The sequence below is a fragment of the Musa acuminata genome, chromosome BXJ3-4 (genome assembly GCF_036884655.1).
Source record: "Musa acuminata AAA Group cultivar baxijiao chromosome BXJ3-4, Cavendish_Baxijiao_AAA, whole genome shotgun sequence".
Lineage (NCBI taxonomy): Eukaryota > Viridiplantae > Streptophyta > Magnoliopsida > Zingiberales > Musaceae > Musa > Musa acuminata.
This window is the reverse complement of record NC_088352.1, coordinates 44,838,827-44,862,513: the sequence shown is the minus strand read 5'-3', so window position 1 is coordinate 44,862,513 and position 23,687 is coordinate 44,838,827.

Genomic DNA, 23,687 nt, shown 5'->3' with positions numbered 1-23,687 from the left:
AACTATTTAACAAATCATGTTTTATCTCTAGGTTGACTCATGTCAAGGTTGGCAGAAAAAGACCTTATATAGTTTGTCCCAATCTAATTTTTTCTATGAGAGTTTGATTAATTTAAAAGATTTGACATTTAATATCCTAATCATAGATAGTAAATATCTTAATCGTAGCATATTTTTGGAATTGAATCGGTATTACTTATTTTTATAAATAAATAAATAAATTACTTGTTGTTGTTATCAATTTTTTTATTTTAAAATTATGAAAAAAAATCAAGTGACGATAAAGAAAAAAAGAGCTATGAGAATTGTTCATTTGTAGTATAATTTTAAAATAATAAAATATCCAATCTAAAGATAATGGGGCAAAAAAAACTTAAGAGTATTTGCTTAGTATGGTATCAAACTATAATTCTAACTAATTTATGATAAGAATTTATTTATCAAAAATATAATTATTTTTTAATATAAAATATTTCTTAATTATATTGTCCACTTAAAATTTTATTATTTAAACTAATGCACTTAATTTTTTTTTCGAAAAATTGAGGAAATAACAACTACTTCTACTACTATTGTTATTGGTTTTTTCCCTCTAATTCTTTGCTATGCTTTAGGTTTGAATATAAGTTTTAAAAATTACAAAGAAAATAAGGTAATGATAAAGACAAAAATGCTCTGAGAAATATTCTTTTGTAGTATAGTTTTAAAATAATAAAATATCTAATCAAAAGATAATGGGTCTAAAAAAAACCTTAGAGCATTTGCTCCGTACAACATCAAACTATAATTCTAACTAATTTGTGATGAGAATTTATTTATTAAAAATATAATTATTTTAAATAAAAAATATTTCTTTATTATATCATTCACTTAAAAATTTATTATGTAAACTAATACACATTTTTTTTACAAGAAATTAATTAAATAACAATGATATCAACCAGTGATAATGATGGCATAGATTTGTATTAGATCCAACTTTTTAATCTTAAGTTTCTTCTTATCTATAGAGACACATAATATTGTAGAAATATCGTAAATTATATGATCATTTGATGATCCTCTAATTAATAATCAATAGTATAATAATATAATAAACATAATATTCTTATTAGTTTTTAATTATATTTAGTTTAGTATATTTAAGCAATTGTTAATTAATTTATGTCTATTTATGTCAACATATATGCACAATAATCATGAATAGCATTCTCATATTTAATTTAGATTTGAAACTTCATGTGGTAAAAGAAGGTACTAAAAATTGTTAAATCTATTAAATTGATCAAATCATAGAGTAATTTGATCGAATAATAAAAATATTTAATGATATAAAATTTATCACTTGAAACCATAGAGCAACTTGATCTTTTAATGAAATATTAGTCAATTTATACCTTTATACCATCTAATAGGCCAATATCATCCACATTACTTCAGGTTTAAGAATATATTTAAGTTCATTGCATCTAGTATAACAAAATTAATATTAATTATAATATAACTGATAATAACCTCAATAACAGTCAAGATTTCCCCAACGAGGAGATGTTGAGGAAAATCTTGCTCTATTTAGGAAAATTCTCTCTTTTAACATGTATAAATAGGGAGTACTATATTATATTGTTTGAACATAAAATATATTCTTTTTCTTTGTATTTCATTTCTATCATGGTATCAAAGCCATTCCTGCCTTAGGAAGCTCTACTCTCCTTTTGTTTTCCTACCTTATGAAGCTCTGCACCTAACATCCGATGAATCTCATCACCATAAACCCAGTTGTTGTAGCTTTTTGCCGCTGCATCTTGTCGCTAAACACATATGTTGCACTACAATAGCCCCCTAGGCGTGACCTCTACCTCCGACGACTGCAGCGATATTGGTCCTACTGCCATCATTTTCTGCGGCAACCACAGCACCTCCTCGGCGAACAGCACCTGGCTTCTCCCAAAGTGGGACTGCGCCCGCAGCATCATCAGCTTCTCCCAAAGTTGCAAGCTGCAGCACGTGCAGTGACGGTGGTGCCGCTGTTGCTGCAGTCGTTGTTGCTTGTGGCAATATCAACAACTACAACTGCATTGTGAACAGTGGCAGCATGGATCTCATTGCTTGCTTGTCATTAATGCCTCGATGAAGACCTTTTGCTTGGAAAGTTGGTAAATGATCGGTATAGGAGGCCTCAACGGTTTTTTTTTACTCATCTAATCGTTGCAGACTCCCACCTTGCTCCCTTAAATTGGTATATATTATTTTGTAAGAATTTGAATATAATACAACTCATAATTATATAAATGTTATACGAAATAAAATTTGTGTTATGTACTTATATTTCTACTAAATTTTACTTAAGTTCCATTTAATTAATTTTTATGAGAGAAGATGGGTATAGCCTTCAAATCCAACCCATATTTCATATATTAGTATTTCAGAAATAGTAAGTTTCTATTCACATCAACTTCACTTTAATTTAAAGTTATATTATAGTTAATATCTATTTTATTGCATTAGATGTGACGAATTTAAATGTATCGTGAAAACGAAAATGAAAAAATATGGTTAATATTTACTAATTAGAACGTATAAAGGTATTATTATTTTATTCAAAGATTAAGTTATTTATGGTTTTAAGTGATAAATTTGATATCAATGAAATATTTCCATTATTCAATCAAATTATTTTATTATTTGATTATTTTAAAAGATTTAACATTTAATCATTTAAAAAGTTATCAAACTCACAAAATATTTTAAATTTCTTAATGATGTCAATTTAGATAGTAAATATTTTGATCATAGCATATTCTTAGAATTGAATCGATATTACTTACTTTTATATATAAAAAATATAGAGGTTTATACAATTTGTATTATTTTTATTTTAATATTAATATTAATATTAAATATTTATTTATTTAATAATAATAATTTTTTTGTTGGGTGCATACCTTAAAAAGAGGGTGTACTAATTAATTTTTGAATGGTGATTCTTTTTATCAAAATTGTTTTATTAGTTTGGTAATTCTGGATTATATTTACGAAGAAAATAAATTTTTCTTTTTTTCTTAAAACTATTGTAACTACATAATAATTTTTAACTTTAAATTTAATTATACTAAAAATTATGCATGTATTAATAAATATTTGTTTCTTTTTATATTATTATTATGAAACTTAATTTTTAATTTTCAAATGCGGCTAACACTTATTTATTATTAAACACCTTTTATCAAGATTACACAAAAAATATAAGAAATTTTTTATTTAAAATATTAAATTATTTTGTAATAATTTGAATATAATATAACTCATAGTTATATAAATGTTATATGAAATAAAGTTTATATTGTGTACCTATATTTCTAAAAAGTTTTACTTGAGTTCCATTTAATTGATTTTTGTGAGAGAAGATGGGTATAATCTTTAAATCAAACTCATATTTCACATATTAGTATTTTAGAAATAGTAATTTTCTATTCACATCAAGTTTATTTTAATTTAAAGTTATATTATAGTTAATATCCATTTTATTACATTAGATACGATGAATTTAAATGTGCCATGAAGACAAAAATGAAAATTTATGATTAATATTAGCTCATTAGAACGTATAAAGGTATTATTATTTTATTCAAATATCAAGTTAATTTTTGATTTTAAGTGATAAATTTTATATCAATGAAATATTTCTATTATTCAATTAAATTACTTTATTATTTGATTAATTTAAAAGATTTGACATTTAATATCTTAATCGTAGATAGTAAATATCTTAATCATAGCATATTCTTGGAATTGAATCGGTATTTCTTATTTTTATAAAAAAAAAAATTACTTGTTGTTGTTATCAAATTTTTTATTTTAAAAATTATGAAAAAATCAAGTGATGATAAAGAAAAAAAAGAGCTATGAGAACCATTCATTTGTAGTATAATTTTAAAATACTAAAATATCAAATCAAAAGATAATGGGGCTAAAAAAACATAAGAGCATTTGTTTAGTACGGTATCAAACTATAATTCTAACTAATTTATGATAAGAATTTATTTATCAAAAATATAATAATTTTTCAAATATAAAATATTTCTTTATTATATCATTCACTCAAAAGTTTATTATTTAAACTAATGCACATAATTTTTTTTGCAAAAAATTGAGGAAATAACAACTACTTTTACTACTATTGTTTTGGGTTTTTGCCCTCTAATTATTTCCTATACTTTAGGTTTGAATATAAGTTTTAAAAATTACAAAGAAAATCAGGTGATGATAAATAAAAAAAATGCTCTGAGTACCATTCTTTTGTAGTATAGTTTTAAAATAATAAAATATCTAATCGAAAGATAATGGGTCTAAAAAAAACCTTAGAGCATTTGCTACGTACAACATCAAACTATAATTCTAACTAATTTGTGATGAGAATTTATTTATGAAAAATATAATTATTTTAAATATAAAATATTTCTTTATTATATCATTCATTTAAAAGTTTATTATGTAAACTAATACACATAATTTTTTTACAGGAAATTAATTAAATAACAATGATATCAACAAGTGATAATGATGGGAATGATGATAGATTTGTACTAGATCCAACTTTTTAATCTAAAATTTCTTCTTATTTATAGACAAGCATAATATTCTAGAAATATCAGAAATTATATGATCAGTTGAGGATCCTCTAATTAATAGTCAATAGTATAATAATATAATAAACATAATATTCTTATTAGTTTTTAATTATATTTAGTTTAGTATTCTTAAACAATTTTTAATTAATTTATGTATATTTATGTCAACATATATGCACAATAATCATGAATAGCATTCTCATATTTAATTTAGATTTGAAACTTCATGTGGTAAAAGAAGGTACTAAAAATTATTAAATCTATTAAATTGATCAAATCATAGAGTAATTTGATCGAATAATAAAAATATTTAATGATATAAAATTTATCACTTGAAACCATAGAGCAACTTGATATTTTAATGAAATATTAGTCAATTTATACCTTTATACCATCTAATAGGCCAATATCATCCACATTACTTCAGGTTTAAGAATATATTTAAGTTCATTGCATCTAGTATAACAAAATTAATATTAATTATAATATAACTGATAATAACCTCAATAACAGTCAAGATTTCCCCAACGAGGAGATGTTGAGGAAAATCCTGCTCTGTTGAGGAAAAATCTCACTTTTTACATTTATAAATATGGAGTACTATATTATATTATTTGAACATAAAATATATATTTTTTCTTTGTATTTCATTTCTATCATGGTATCAGAGCCATTCCTGCCTTAGGAAGCTCAACTCTCCCTTTGTTTTCTTGCCTTATGAAGCTCTGCACCTAACATCCGATAAATCCCATCACCATAAACCCAGTTGTTGCAACTTTTTTCCGCTGCATCTTGTCGCTAAACACATATGTTGCACTACAATAGCACCCTAGGCGTGACCTCTACCTCCGACGACTGCAGCGATATTGGTCCTACTGCCATCATTTTCTTCGGCAACTACAGCACCTCCTCGGTGAACAGCACCTGGCTTCTCCCAAAGTGGGACTGCGCCCGCAGCATCATCAGCTTCTCCCAAAGTTGCAAGCTGCAGCACGTGCAGTGACGGTGGTGCCGCTGTTGCTGCAGTCGTTGTTGCTTGTGGCAAAATCAACAACTACAACTGCGTTGTAAACAGTGGCAGCATGGATCTCATTGCTTGCTTGTCATTAATGCCTCAATGAAGACCTTTTGCTTGGAAAGTTGGCAAGTGATCGGTATAGGAGGCATCAATAGTTTTTTTTTACCCATCTAATCGTTGCAGACTTCCACCTTGCTCCCTTAAATTGGTATATTTTATTTTGTAAGAATTTGAATATAATACAACTCATAATTATATAAATGTTATACGAAATAAAATTTGTGTTATGTACTTATATTTCTACTAAATTTTACTTAAGTTCCATTTATTTAATTTTTATGAGAGAAGATGGGTATAGCCTTCAAATCCAACCCATATTTCACATATTAGTATTTCAGAAATAGTAAGTTTCTATTCACATCAACTTCACTTTAATTTAAAGTTATATTATAGTTAATATCTATTTTATTGCATTAGATGTGACGAATTTAAATGTATCGTGAAAACGAACATGAAAAATATGGTTAATATTTACTAATTAGAACGTATAAAGGTATTATTATTTTATTCAAAGATTAAGTTATTTATGGTTTTAAGTGATAAATTTGATATCAATGAAATATTTCCATTATTCAATCAAATTATTTTATTATTTGATTATTTTAAAAGATTTAACATTTAATCATTTAAAAAGTTATCAAACTCACAAAATATTTTAAATTTTTTAATGATGTCAATTTAGATAGTAAATATTTTGATCATAGCATATTCTTAGAATTGAATCGATATTACTTACGTTTATATATAAAAAATATAGAGGTTTATACAATTTATATTATTTTTATTTTAATATTAATATTAATATTAAATATTTATTTATTTAATAATAATAATTTTTTTGTTGGGTGCATACCTCAAAAAGAGCAACTTGATCTTTTAATGAAATATTAGTCAATTTATACCTTTATATCATCTAATAGGCCAATATCATACACATTACATACCTTTATACCATCTAATAGGCCAATATCATACACATTATTTTAGGTTTAAGAATATATTTAAGTTCATTGCATCTAGTATAACAAAATTAATATTAATTATAATATAACTGATAATAACCTCAATAACAGTCAAGATTTCCCCAACGAGGAGATGTTGAGGAAAATCCTGCTCTATTGAGGAAAATTCTCTCTTTTAACATTAATAAATAGGGAGTACTATATTATATTGTTTGAACATAAAATATATTTTTTTTCTTTGTATTTCATTTCTATCATGGTATTAGAGTCATTCCTGCCTTAGGAAGATCTATTCTCCCTTCTCCCTTTGTTTTCCTGCCTTATGAAGCTCTACACTTGACATCCGATGAATCCCATCACCATAAACCCAGTTGTTGTAGCTTTTTGCCGCTGTATCTTGTCGCTAAACACATATGTTGCACTACAATAGCCCCTTAGGCGTGACCTCTATCTCCGAAGACTGCAGCGATATTGGTCCTACTGCCATCATTTTCTGCGGCAATTACAGCACCTCCTCGGCGAACAGCACTTGGCTTCTCGCAAAGTGGGACTGCGCCCGCAGTATCATCAGCTTCTCCCAAAGTTGCAAGCTACAGCACGTGCAGTGACGGTGGTGCCGCTGTTGCTGCAGTCGTTGTTGCTTGTGGGAATATCAACAACTACAACTGCATTGTGAACAGTGGCAGCATGGATCTCATTGCTTGCTTGTCATTAATGCCTCAATGAAAACCTTTTGCTTGGAAATTTTGCTTCCTTGTCATTAATGCCTCAAGGAAGACCTTTTGCTTGGAAAGTTGGCAAGTGATCGGTATAGGAGGCTTCAACAGTTTTTTTTTACCCATCTAATCGTTGCAGACTCCCACCTTGCTCCCTTAAATTGGTATATATTATTTTGTAAGAATTTGAATATAATACAACTCATAATTATATAAATGTTATACGAAATAAAATTTGTGTTATGTACTTATATTTCTACTAAATTTTACTTAAATTCCATTTAATTAATTTTTATGAGAGAAGATGGGTATGGCCTTCAAATCAAACCAATATTTCACGTATTAGTATTTCAGAAATAGTAAGTTTCTATTTACATCAACTTCACTTTAATTTAAAGTTATATTATAGTTAATATCTATTTTATTGCATTAGATGTGACGAATTTAAATGTATCGTGAAAACGAACAAGATAAAATATGGTTAATATTTACTAATTAGAACGTATAAATGTATTATTATTTTATTCAAAGATTAAGTTATTTATGGTTTTAAGTGATAAATTTGATATCAATGAAATATTTCCATTATTCAATCAAATTATTTTATAATTTGATTATTTTGAAAGATTTAACATTTAATCATTTAAAAAGTTATCAAACTCACAAAATATTTTAAATTTCTTAATGATGTCAATTTAGATAGTAAATATTTTGATCATAGCATATTCTTAGAATTGAATCGATATTAATTACTTTTATATATAAAAAATATAGAGGTTTATACAATTTCTATTATTTTTATTTTAATATTAATATTAAATATTTATTTATTTAATAATAATGATTTTTTTGTTGGGTGCATACCTCAAAAAGAGGGTGTACTAATTAATTTTTGAATGGTGATTTTTCTTATCAAAATTATTTTATTAGTTTGGTAATTCTGGATTATATTTACGAAGAAAATAAATTTTTCTTTTTTTCTTAAAACTATTGTAACTACATAATAATTTTTAACTTTAAATATAATTATACTAAAAATTATGCATGTATTAATAAATATTTGTTTCTTTTTAGATTATTATTATGAAACTTAATTTTTAGTTTTCAAATGCGGCTAACACTTATTTATTATTAAACACCTTTTATCAAGATTACACAAAAAATATAAGAAATTTTTTATTTAAAATATTAAATTATTTTGTAATAATTTGAATATAATATAACTCATAGTTATATAAATGTTATATGAAATAAAGTTTATATTGTGTACCTATATTTCTAAAAAGTTTTACTTGAGTTCCATTTAATTGATTTTTGTGAGAGAAGATGGGTATAATCTTTAAATCAAACTCATATTTCACATATTAGTATTTTAGAAATAGTAATTTTCTATTCACATCAAGTTTATTTTAATTTAAAGTTATATTATAGTTAATATCCATTTTATTACATTAGATACGATGAATTTAAATGTGCCATGAAGACTAAAATGAAAATTTATAATTAATATTAGCTCATTAGAATGTAAAAAGGTATTATTATTTTATTCAAATATCAAGTTAATTTGTGATTTTAAGTGATAAATTTTATATCAATGAAATATTTCTATTATTCAATTAAATTACTTTATTATTTGATTAATTTAAAAGATTTGACATTTAATATCTTAATCGTAGATTGTAAATATCTTAATCATAGCATATTCTTGGAATTGAATCGGTATTTCTTATTTTTATAAAAATAAATAAATTACTTGTTGTTGTTATCAAATTTTTTACTTTAAAAATTATGAAAAAAATCAAGTGATGATAAAGAAAAAAAAGAGCTATGAGAACCATTCATTTGTAGTATAATTTTAAAATACTAAAATATCAAATCAAAAGATAATGGGGCTAAAAAAACATAAGAGTATTTGTTTAGTACGGTATCAAACTATAATTTTAACTAATTTATGATAAGAATTTATTTATCAAAAATATAATAATTTTTCAAATATAAAATATTTCTTTATTATATCATTCACTCATAAGTTTATTATTTAAACTAATGCACATAATTTTTTTTGCAAAAAATTGAGGAAATAACAACTACTTTTACTACTATTGTTTTGAGTTTCTTCCCTCTAATTATTTCCTATGCTTTATGTTTGAATATAAGTTTTAAAATTTACAAAGAAAATCAGGTGATGATAAAGAAAAAAAATGCTATGAGAACCATTCTTTTGTAATATAGTTTTAAAATAATAAAATATCTAATCAAAAGATAATAGGTCTAAAAAAAACCTTAGAGCATTTGCTCCATACAACATCAAACTATAATTCTAACTAATTTGTGATTAGAATTTATTTATGAAAAATATAATTATTTTAAATATAAAATATTTCTTTATTATATCATTCATTTAAAAGTTTATTATGTAAACTAATACACATAATTTTTTTACAGGAAATTAATTAAATAACAATGATATCAACCAGTGATAATAATGGGCATGATGATAGATTTGTACTAGATCCAACTTTTTTATCTAAAATTTCTTCTTATTTATAGAGAAGCATAATATTCTAGAAATATCAGAAATTATATGATCATTTGATGATCCTCTAATTAATAGTCAATAGTATAATAATATAATAAACATAATATTCTTATTAGTTTTTAATTATATTTAGTTTAGTATTCTTAAACAATTTTTAATTAATTTATGTCTATTTATGTCAACATATATGCACAATAATAATGAATAGCATTCTCATATTTAATTCAGATTTGAAACTTCACGTGGTAAAAGAAGGTACTAAAAATTGTTAAATCTATTAAATTGATCAAATAATAGAGTAATTTGATCGAATAATAAAAATATTTAATGATATAAAATTTATCACTTGAAACCATAGAGCAACTTGATCTTTTAATGAAATATTAGTCAATTTATACATTTATACCATCTAATAGGCCAATATCATACACATTACTTTAGGTTTAAGAATATATTTAAGTTTATTGTATCTAGTATAACAAAATTAATATTAATTATAATATAACTGATAATAACCTCAATAACAGTCAAGATTCCCCAACGAGGAGATGTTGAGGAAAATCCTGCTCTGTTGAGGAAAATTCTCTCTTTTAACATGTATAAATAGGGAGTACTATATTATATTGTTTGAACATAAAATATATTCTTTTTCTTTGTATTTCATTTCTATCATGGTATTAGAGTCATTCCTGCCTTAGGAAGCTCTACTCTCGCTTTGTTTTCCTGCCTTATGAAGCTCTGCACCTGACATCCGATAAATCCCATCACCATAAACCCAATTGTTGTAGCTTTTTGCCGCTGTATCTTGTCGCTAAACACATATGTTGCACTACAATAGCCCCGTAGGCGTGACCTCTACCTCCGATGACTGCAGCGATATTGGTCCTACTGCCATTATTTTCTGCGGCAACTACAGCACCTCCTCGGCGAACAGCACTTGGCTTCTCCCAAAGTGGGACTGCGCCCGCAGCATCATCAGATTCTCCCAAAGTTGCAAGCTGCAGCACGTGTAGTGACGGTGGTGCCGCTGTTGCTACAGTCGTTGTTGCTTGTGGCAATATCAACAACTACAACTGTATTGTGAACAGTGGCAGCAAGGATCTCATTGGTTGCTTGTCATTAATGCCGCAATGAAGACCTTTTCTTGGAAAGTTGGCAAGTGATCGGTATAGGAGGCTTCAACAGTTTTTTTGTACCCATCTAATCGTTGCAGACTCCCACCTTGCTCCCTTAAATTGGTATATATTATTTTGTAAGAATTTGAATATAATACAACTCATAATTATATAAATGTTATACGAAATAAAATTTATGTTATGTACTTATATTTCTACTAAATTTTACTTAAATTCCATTTAATTAATTTTTATGGGAGAAGATGGGTATGACCTTCAAATCCAACCCATATTTCACATATTAGTATTTCAGAAATAGTAAGTTTCTATTCACATCAACTTCAATTTAATTTAAAGTTAGATTATAGTTAATATCTTTTTTATTACATTAGATGTGACGAATTTAAATGTATCGTGAAAACGAACATTATAAAATATGGTTAATATTTACTAATTAGAACGTATAAAGGTATTATTATTTTATTCAAAGATTAAGTTATTTATGGTTTTAAGTGATAAATTTGATATCAATTAAATATTTCCATTATTCAATCAAATTATTTTATTATTTGATTATTTTAAAAGATTTAACATTTAATCATTTAAAAAGTTATCAAACTCACAAAATATTTTAAATTTCTTAATGATGTCAATTTAGATTGTAAATATTTTGATCATAGCATATTCTTAGAATTGAATCGATATTAATTACTTTTATATATAAAAAATATAGAGGTTTATACAATTTCTATTATTTTTATTTTACTATTAATATTAAATATTTATTTATTTAATAATAATAATTTTTTTGTTGGGTGCATACCTCAAAAAGAGGTTGTACTAATTAATTTTTGAATGGTGATTCTTCTTATCAAAATTATTTTATTAGTTTGGTAATTCTAGATTATATTTACGAAGAAAATAAATTTTTCTTTTTTTCTTAAAACTATTGTAACTACATAATAATTTTTAACTTTAAATTTAATTATACTAAAAATTATGCATGTATTAATAAATATTTGTTTCTTTTTAGATTATTATTATGAAACTTAGTTTTTAGTTTTCAAATGCAGCTAACACTTATTTATTATTAAACACCTTTTATCAAGATTACACAAAAAATATAAGAAATTTTTTATTTAAAATATTAAATTATTTTGTAATAATTTGAATATAATATAACTCATAGTTATATAAATGTTATATAAAATAAAGTTTATATTGTGTACCTATATTTCTAAAAAGTTTTACTTGAGTTCCATTTAATTGATTTTTGTAAGAGAAGATTGGTATAATCTTTAAATCAAACTCATGTTTCACATATTAGTATTTTAGAAATAGTAATTTTCTATTGGCATCAAGTTTATTTTAATTTAAAGTTATATTATAGTTAATATCCATTTTATTACATTAGATACGATGAATTTAAATGTGCCATAAAGACTAAAATAAAAATTTATAATTAATATTAGCTCATTAGAACGTATAAAGGTATTATTATTTTATTCAAATATTAAGTTAATTTGTGATTTTAAGTGATAAAATTTATATCAATGAAATATTTCTATTATTCAATTAAATTACTTTATTATTTGATTAATTTAAAAGATTTGATATTTAATATCTTAATCGTAGATTGTAAATATCTTAATCATAGCATATTCTTGTAATTGAATCGGTATTTCTTATTTTTATAAAAATAAATAAATTACTTGTTGTTGTGATCAAATTGTTTATTTTAAAAATTATGAAAAAATCAAGTGATGATAAAGAAAAAAAAGAGCTATGAGAACCATTCATTTGTAGTATAATTTTAAAATAATAAAATATCAAATCAAAAGATAATGTGGCTAAAAAACCATAAGAGTATTTGTTTAGTACGGTATCAAACTATAATTCTAACTAATTTATGATAAGAATTTATTTATAAAAAATATAATAATTTTCAAATATAAAATATTTCTTTATTATATCATTCACTCAAAAGTTTATTATTTAAACTAATGCACATAATTTTTTTTGCAAAAAATTGAGGAAATAACAACTACTTTTACTACTATTGTTTTGGGTTTCTTCCCTCTAATTATTTCCTATGCTTTAAGTTTGAATATAAGTTTTAAAATTTACAAAGAAAATCAGGTGATGATAAAGAAAAAAATGCTATGAGAACCATTCTTTTGTAGTATAGTTTTAAAATAATAAAATATCTAATCAAAAGATAATAGGTCTAAAAAAAACCTTAGAGCATTTGCTCCGTACAACATCAAACTATAATTCTAACTAATTTGTGATGAGAATTTATTTATGAAAAATATAATTATTTTAAATATAAAATATTTATTTATTATATCATTCATTTAAAAGTTTATTATGTAAACTAATACACATAATTTTTTTATAGGAAATTAATTAAATAACAATGATATCAACCAGTGATAATGATGGGCATGATGATACATTTGTACTAGATCCAACTTTTTTATCTAAAATTTCTTCTTATTTATAGAGAAGCATAATATTCTAGAAATATCAGAAATTATATGATCATTTGATTATCCTCTAATTAATAGTTAATAGTATAATAATATAATAAACATAATATTCTTATTAGTTTTTAATTATATTTAGTTTAGTATTCTTAAACAATTTTTAATTAATTTATGTCTATTTATATCAACATATATGCACAATAATAATGAATAGCATTCTCATATTTAATTCAGATTTGAAACTTCATGTGGTAAAAGAAGGTACTAAAAATTGTTAAATCTATTAAATTGATCAAATCATAGAGTAATTTGATCGAATAATAAAAATATTTAATGATATAAAATTTATCACTTGAAACCATAGAGCAACTTGATCTTTTAATGAAATATTAGTCAATTTATACCTTTATACCATCTAATAGGCCAATATCATCCACATTACTTTTGGTTTAAGAATATATTTAAGTTCATTGCATCTAGTATAACAAAATTAATATTAATTATAATATAACTGATAATAACCTCAATAACAGTCAAGATTTCCCAAACGAGGAGATGTTGAGGAAAATCCTGCTCTGTTGAGGAAAATTCTCTCTTTTAACATTTATAAATAGGGAGTACTATATTATATTGTTTGAACATAAAATATATTCTTTTTCTTTGTATTTCATTTCTATCATGGTATCAGAGCCATTCCTGCCTTAGGAAGCTCTACTCTCCCTTTGTTTTCCTGCCTTATGAAGCTCTGCACCTGACATCCGATGAATCCCATCACCATAAACCTAGTTGTCGTAGCTTTTTGCCGCTGTATCTTGTCGCTAAACACATATCTACAATAGCCCTTAGGCGTGACCTCTATCTCCGACGACTGCAGTGATATTGGTCCTACTGCCATCATTTTTTCTGCAGCAACTACAGCACCTCCACGGCGAACAGCAGCTGGCTTCTCCCAAAGTGGGACTGCGCCCGCAGCATCATCAGCTTCTCCCAAAGTTGCAAGCTGCAGCACATGCAGTGACGGTGGTGCCGCTGTTGCTGCAGTCGTTGTTGTTTGTGGCAATATCAACAACTACAACTGCATTGTGAACAGTGGCAGCATGGATCTCATTGCTTGCTTGTCATTAATGCCTCAATAAAGAACTTTTGCTTCGAAAGTTGGCAAGTGATCGGTATAGGAGGCCTCAACAATTTTTTTTTACCCATCTAATCGTTGTAGACTCCCACCTTGCTCCCTTAAATTGGTATATATTATTTTGTAAGAATTTGAATATAATACAACTCATAATTATATAAATGTTATACGAAAACGAACATGATAAAATATGGTTAATATTTACTAATTAGAACGTATAAAGGTATTATTATTTTATTCAAAGATTAAGTTATTTATGGTTTTAAGTGATAAATTTGATATCAATGAAATATTTCCATTATTCAATCAAATTATTTTATTATTTTATTATTTTAAAAGATTTAACATTTAATCATTTAAAAAGTTATCAAACTCACAAAATATTTTAAATTTCTTAATGATGTCAATTTAGATAGTAAATATTTTGATCATAGCATATTCTTAGAATTTAAACGATATTACTTACTTTTATATATAAAAAATATAGAGGTTTATACAATTTGTATTATTTTTATTTTAATATTAATATTAATATTAAATATTTATTTATTTAATAATAATAATTTTTTTGTTGGGTTCATACCTCAGAAAGAGGGTGTACTAATTAATTTTTAAATGGTGATTCTTCTTATCAAAATTATTTTATTAGTTTGGTAATTCTAGATTATATTTACGAAGAAAATAATTTTTTCTTTTTTTCTTAAAACTATTGTAACTACATAATAATTTTTAACTTTAAATTTAATTATACTAAAAATTATGCATGTATTAATAAATATTTGTTTTTTTTAGATTATTATTATGAAACTTAATTTTTAGTTTTCAAATGCGGCTGACACTTATTTATTATTAAACACCTTTTATCAAGATTACACAAAAAATATAAGAAATTTTTTATTTAAAATATTAAATTATTTTGTAATAATTTGAATATAATATAACTCATAGTTATATAAATGTTATATGAAATAAAGTTTATATTGTGTACCTATATTTCTAAAAAGTTTTACTTTAGTTCCATTTAATTGATTTTTGTGAGAGAAGAATGGTATAATCTTTAAATCAAACTCATATTTCACATATTTGTATTTTAGAAATAGTAATTTTCTATTCACATCAACTTTATTTTAATTTAAAGTATATTATAGTTAATATCAAATTTATTACATTAGATACGATGAATTTAAATGTGCCATGAAGACTAAAATTAAAAAATTTATGATTAATATTAGCTCATTAGAACGTATAAAGATATTATTATTTTATTCAAATATCAAGTTAATTTGTGATTTTAAGTGATAAATTTTATATCAATGAAATATTTCTATTATTCAATTAAATTACTTTATTATTTGATTAATTTAAAAGATTTGACATTTAATATCTTAATCGTAGATAGTAAATATCTTAATCATAGCATATTCTTGGAATTGAATAGGTATTTCTTATTTTTATAAAAAATAAATAAATTACTTGTTGTTGTTATCAAATTTTTTATTTTAAAAATTATGAAAAAATCAAGTGATGATAAAGAAAAAAAAGAGCTATGAGAATCATTCATTTGTAGTATAATTTTAAAATAATAAAATATCAAATCAAAAGATAATGGGGCTAAAAAAACATAAGAGTATTTGTTTAGTACGGTATCAAACTATAATTCTAACTAATTTATGATAAGAATTTATTTATCAAAAATATAATAATTTTTCAGAAATAAAATATTTCTTTATTATATCATTCACTCAAAAGTTTATTATTTAAACTAATGCACATAATTTTTTTTGCAAAAAATTGAGGAAATAACAACTACTTTTACTACTATTGTTTTGAGTTTCTTCCCTCTAATTATTTCCTATGTTAGGTTTGAATATAAGTTTTAAAAATTACAAAGAAAATCAGGTGATGATAAAGAAAATAAATGCTATGAGAACCATTCTTTTATAGTATAGTTTTAAAATAATAAAATATCTAATCAAAAGCTAATGGGTCTAAATAAAACCTTAGAGCATTTGCACCGTACAACATTAAACTATAATTCTAACTAATTTGTGATGAGAATTTATTTATGAAAAATATAATTATTTTAAATATAAAATATTTCTTTATTATATCATTCATTTAAAAGTTTATTATGTAAACTAATACACATAATTTTTTTACAAGAAATTAATTAAATAATAATGATATCAACTAATGATAATGATGGGCATGATGATAGATTTGTACTAGATCCAACTTTTTAATCTAAAATTTCTTCTTATTTATAGAGAAGCATAATATTCTAGAAATATCAGAAATTATATGATCAGTTGAGGATCCTCTAATTAATAGTCAATAGTATAATAATATAATAAACATAATATTCTTATTAGTTTTTAATTATATTTAGTTTAGTATTCTTAAACAATTTTTAATTAATTTATGTCTATTTATGTCAACATATATGCACAATAATCATGAATAGCATTCTCATATTTAATTCAGATTTGAAACTTCATTTGGTAAAAGAAGGTACTAAAATTTGTTAAATCTAATAAATTGATCAAATCATAGAGTAATTTGATCGAATAATAAAAATATTTAATGATATAAAATTTATCACTTGAAACCATAGAGCAACTTGATCTTTTAATAAAATATTAGTCAATTTATACCTTTATACCATCTAATAGGCCAATATCATTCACATTACTTCAGGTTTAAGAATATATTTAAGTTCATTGCATCTAGTATAACAAAATTAATATTAATTATAATATAACTGATAATAAGAAAATCCTGCTCTATTGAGGAAAATTCTCTCTTTTAACATGTATAAATAGAGAGTACTATATTATATTGTTTGAACATAAAATATATTCTTTTTCTTTGTATTTCATTTCTATCATGGTATCAGAGCCATTCCTGCCTTAGGAAGCTCTACTCTCCCTTTGTTTTCCTGCCTTATGAAGCTCTGCACTTGACATCCGATGAATCACATCACCATAAACCCAGTTGTTGTAGCTTTTTGCCGCTGCATCTTGTCGCTAAACACATATGTTGCACTACAATAGCCCCCTAGGCATGACCTCTACCTCCGACGACTGCAGCGATATTGGTCCTTCTGCCATCATTTTCTACGACAACTACAGCACCTCCTCGGCGAACAGCACCTGGCTTCTCCCAAAGTGGGACTGCGCCCGCAGCATCATCAGCTTCTCCCAAAGTTGCAAGCTGCAGCACGTGCAGTGACGGTGGTGCCGCTGTTGCTGCAGTCGTTGTTGCTTGTGGCAAAATCAACAACTACAACTGCATTGTGAACAGTGACAGCATGGATCTCATTTCTTGCTTGTCATTAATGCCTTAATGAAGACCTTTTGCTTGGAAAGTTGGCAAGTGATCGGTATAGGAGGCCTCAACAGTTTTTTTTTACCCATCTAATCGTTGCAGACTTCCACCTTGCTCCCTTAAATTGGTATATATTATTTTGTAAGAATTTGAATATAATACAACTCATAATTATATAAATGTTATATGAAATAAAATTTGTGTTATTTACTTATATTTCTACTAAATTTTACTTAAGTTCCATTTAATTAATTTTTATGAGAGAAGATGGGTATGGCCTTCAAATCCAACCCATATTTCACATATTAGTATTTCAGAAATAGTATGTTTCTATTCACATCAACTTCACTTTAATTTAAAGTTATATTATAGTTAATATTTATTTTATTGCATTAGATGTGACGAATTTAAATGTATCGTGAAAACGAACATGAAAAAATATGGTTAATATTTACTAATTAGAACGTATAAAGGTATTATTATTTTATTCAAAGATTAAGTTATTTATGGTTTTAAGTGATAAATTTGATATCAATGAAATATTTCCATTATTCAATCAAATTATTTTATTATTTGATTATTTTAAAAGATTTAACATTTAATCATTTAAAAAGTTATCAAACTCACAAAATATTTTAAATTTCTTAATGATGTCAATTTAGATAGTAAATATTTTGATCATAGCATATTCTTAGAATTGAATCGATATTACTTACTTTTATATATATAAAATATAGAGGTTTATACAATTTGTATTATTTTTATTTTAATATTAATATTAATATTAAATATTTATTTATTTAATAATAATAATTTTTTTGTTGGGTGCATACCTCAAAAAGAGGGTGTACTAATTAATTTTTGAATGGTGATTCTTTTTATCAAAATTATTTTATTAGTTTGATAATTTTGGATTATATTTACCAAGAAAATAAATTTTTCTTTTTTTCTTAAAACTATTGTAACTACATAATAATTTTTAACTTTAAATTTAATTATACTAAAAATTATGCATGTATTAATAAATATTTGTTTCTTTTTAGATTATTATTATGAAACTTAATTTTAGTTTTCAAATGCGGCTAACACTTATTTATTATTAAACATCTTTTATCAAGATTACACAAAAAATATAAGAAATTTTTTATTTAAAATATTAAATTATTTTGTAATAATTTGAATATAATATAACTCATAGTTATATAAATGTTATATGAAATAAAGTTTATATTGTGTACCTATATTTATAAAAAGTTTTACTTGAGTTCCATTTAATTGATTTTTGTGAGAGAAGATGTGTATAATTTTTAAATCAAACTCATATTTCACATATTAGTATTTTAGAAATAGTAATTTTCTATTCACATCAACTTTATTTTAATTTAAAGTTATATTATAGTTAATATTCATTTTATTACATTAGATACGATGAATTTAAATGTGTCATGAAGACTAAAATGAAAATTTATGATTAATATTAGCTCATTAGAACGTATAAAGGTATAATTATTTTATTCAAATATTAAGTTAATTTGTGATTTTAAGTGATAAATTTTATATCAATGAAATATTTCTATTATTCAATTAAATTACTTTATTATTTGATTAATTTAAAAGATTTGACATTTAATGTCTTAATCGTAGATAGTAAATATCTTAATCATATCATATTCTTGGAATTGAATCGGTATTTCTTATTTTTATAAAAAAAATAAATTACTTGTTGTTGTTATCAAATTTTTTATTTTAAAAATTATGAAAAAATCAAGTGATGATAAAGAAAAAAAAGAGGTATGAGAACCATTCATTTGTAGTATAATTTTAAAATAATAAAATATCAAATCAAAAGATAATGGGGCTAAAAAAACATAAGAGTATTTGTTTAGTATGGTATCAAACTATAATTCTAACTAATTTATGATAAGAATTTATTTATCAAAAATACAATAATTTTTCAAATATAAAATATTTCTTTATTATATCATTCACTCAAAAGTTTATTATTTAAACTAATGCATATAATTTTTTTTACAAAAAATTAAGGAAATAACAACTACTTTTACTACTATTGTTTTGGGTTTTTTTTCTCTAATTATTTCCTATGCTTTAGGTTTGAATATAAGTTTTAAAAATTACAAAGAAAATAAGGTGATGATAAAGAAAAAAAATGCTATGAGAACCATTCTTTTGTAGTATAGTTTTAAAATAATAAAATATCCAATCAAAAGATAATGGGTCTAAAAAAAACTTTAGAGCATTTGCTCTGTACAACATCAAACTATAATTCTAACTAATTTGTGATGAGAATTTATTTATGAAAAATATAATTATTTTAAATATAAAATATTTCTTTATTATATCATTCATTTAAAAGTTTATTATGTAAACTAATACACATAATTTTTTTACAGGAAATTAATTAAACAACAATGATATCAATCAGTGATAATGATGGGCATGATGATAGATTTGTACTAGATCCAACTTTTTAATCTAAATTTTTTTCTTATTTATAGAGAAGCATGATATTCTAGAAATATCAGAAATTATATGATCATTTGATGATTCTCTAATTAATAGTCAATAGTATAATAATATAATAAACATAATATTCTTATTAGTTTTTAATTATATTTAGTTTAGTATTCTTAAATAATTTTTAATTAATTTATGTCTATTTATGTCAACATATATGCACAATAATCATGAATAGCATTCTCATATTTAATTCAGATTTGAAACTTCATGTGGTAAAAGAAGATACTAAAAATTGTTAAATCTATTAAATCGATCAAATCATAGAGTAATTTGATCGAATAATAAAAATATTTAATGATATAAAATTTATCACTTGAAACTATAGAGTAACTTAATCTTTTAATGAAATATTAGTGCATTTATACCTTTATACTATCTAATAGACTAATACCATCCACATTATTTTAGGTTTAAGAATATATTTAAGTTCATCGCAGCGATAGTGGTGTGGCACGTGTAGCTACGATGATGCCACTGCTGTTGTAGTCGTTGTTGCTTGCGGCAGCATCAACAACTACAACTGCATTGTGAATAGTGGCAACATGGATCTCAATGCTTGCTTGTCATTAATGCCTCAATGATGACCTATAAAATTATGTTTAGTTTGTAACATAATGGTTTTGGCAAAAAACTGTCAATACAGATCAACAAATTGGTTGAAAATGATGAATTGATCCTATTTATACTAATATCTTATATCTTCTAATGTACAAAAGATGTAGCCTTATGCTTTTTTAGTTCTTGGCTATAGTAAACTATATATTTTAGTATGGAAAACAGAGACCACCGAAATTGACATAAATAGCTAAAAACTGTTAAAAGCAAAAAAATCTCTAAAATTGGAGAAACTATAGAAATGAAAATATTTTTGATTTGTTGAAATGAAGATCATTGGATCAAACAGTAATAGTGTTAGGATCTTCTTGTTTGCAATCTTGATTGTATTTGAAGTTCACATTCTTTCTAGTAGATTAATGTATCATTTGCCAATATAACATGCATATATTATGTTGATAATTAATATATCATTTGTCATAATTTATGTTTTTTTCCATTTCAGATATTTCAGCATTATGTTGCACTTCTTTGTCATGTTGAGTTATTGTATATATCTCAAAATATGATTGATAAAATTATTACAGAAGTAGTACAAAGGAGATTTATCTTTTGCAAATAGATATTATTGGATGATACATTTTATATTCTTTCAATAAATTGAAATATATGACCGCCCATATATATTAGGAAATTTAGTTATATTGACATATACATAGTAATGAATAAAATCTACAAATATAAATGATGAAATAATTCTTATTAAAAAACCGTTAATGAGTAAGATATTATCAACCCCTTATACATGGGCAGGTCATTTCATTTTTTATAATATTCATTTCATAAATTTTAAGGGCACTGCATAAAAAAAATACAATCATTAATAATCACATATTTTAAAATACATAATGATGTTTATATAATAATGAATATTTTTTAAACATTATGGATTACTATGATAACAAGAACAAGCATTAGCCAATATCATCTATATTACTCCACATAAGGTTTCTACCTATTTTTTATATTTCTAAGTAAAACATATTTACCAATGTTTTCCAAAGGATTGGGCTCTTGAATATTGCAAAGCTAGTAAAAATTATTTGAAATTAATCAAATTTCATCATAATTGTGACATGATAAATCATCAATTAACTTGTTATACTATATAAATTCTAGTATACATTTATCATTTTGTGATATAATAAAAAAATACGTGAAACATGATATTTATCTTTTATTTCTCATGTAAGACGATGAATTAAATATTCTTAACTAAATTTATAATTTTCAATAGATCATAATGATAGTAAAAGATCTATATAGTTATCAAATGATAAGGACAATACAATAAGGCTTTGTTTTTATTGTTTGTGGTTTTACATTTCAAATATGATAAGAGATGTTGAAAAGTTTTTATCTTTATAAAAATAAAGAATCAACATATATTTTATACTTGATAATATTTTACCTGAAATATAATATCTTAGATATAGAACATCTATCATCATGCTCATCATCATCACTAGTTCATATCGTTGTTATTTCCTCAATTTCATGAATTTTTTTTTTGCATTAGTTTACATAGTAAACTTTTAAATGAATGATATAATAAAGAAATATTTTATGTTTAAAAAATATTAATAATTTTCATAAATAAATTTTCACCACAATTTAGTTAGAATTATAGTTTGAAATCTTTACCAATCAAATTATCTTTATGGTTATGATTCTTATGGCAATCCTTATTTCATAGGTTGTGCATCTATCTCACAATTCATTCAATAGCAAAGCTTAGTTTGCATACTTACATATTTGTAGTGACATTTCCCTTGCACCACTTTCTCATTCAAATCTGTAGAAATTTCGAATTGTAATTCATCGAAGTAAACTGTTCAAGTAGCTAAATCTGGAAAGCACAACATTAAGATCAAAATGATTTACTTTGATAACCTATTATTCAATTGGTGCAATAAGAACACTTAGTTACGACAACATATGCACGATTCTTGATTAAGCCTTAATGTGTTTACGATTCACAATGCAAGAATGCCAACCAAAAAGGTCCAGATATGACTAGAGTAGGTAAATATGATCTATGTATTTATGAAAACAGGCCAAAAGTGATGCGATTCTGAGAAGCCAACAAAACACGAGCATAGCTAGGGATGACATCGAAAAAATGGTATGCCTAGTCCTCATCATAAACTCCAATCTCAGTCGAGCAAAATGAGCAGTAGACAGTTCAGATAATCTGACTCAATATCTCACGATCGATGTATTTATGAAAACAGGCCAAAAGTGATATGATTCTGAGAAGCCAACTAAACACCAGTTCGAGCATAGCTAGGGATGACATCGAAGAAATGGTATGCCTAGTCTTCATCATAAACTCCAATCTCAATCAAGCAAAATGAGCAGTAGACAGTTCAGATAATCTGACTCAATATCTCATGATCGATGTATTTATGAAAACAAGCCAAAAGTGATGTGATTCTGAGAAGCCAACAAAACACCAGTTCGAGCATAGCTAGGGATGACATCGAAGAAATGGTATGCCTAGTCTTCATCATAAACTTCAATCTCATTCAAGCAAAACGAGCAG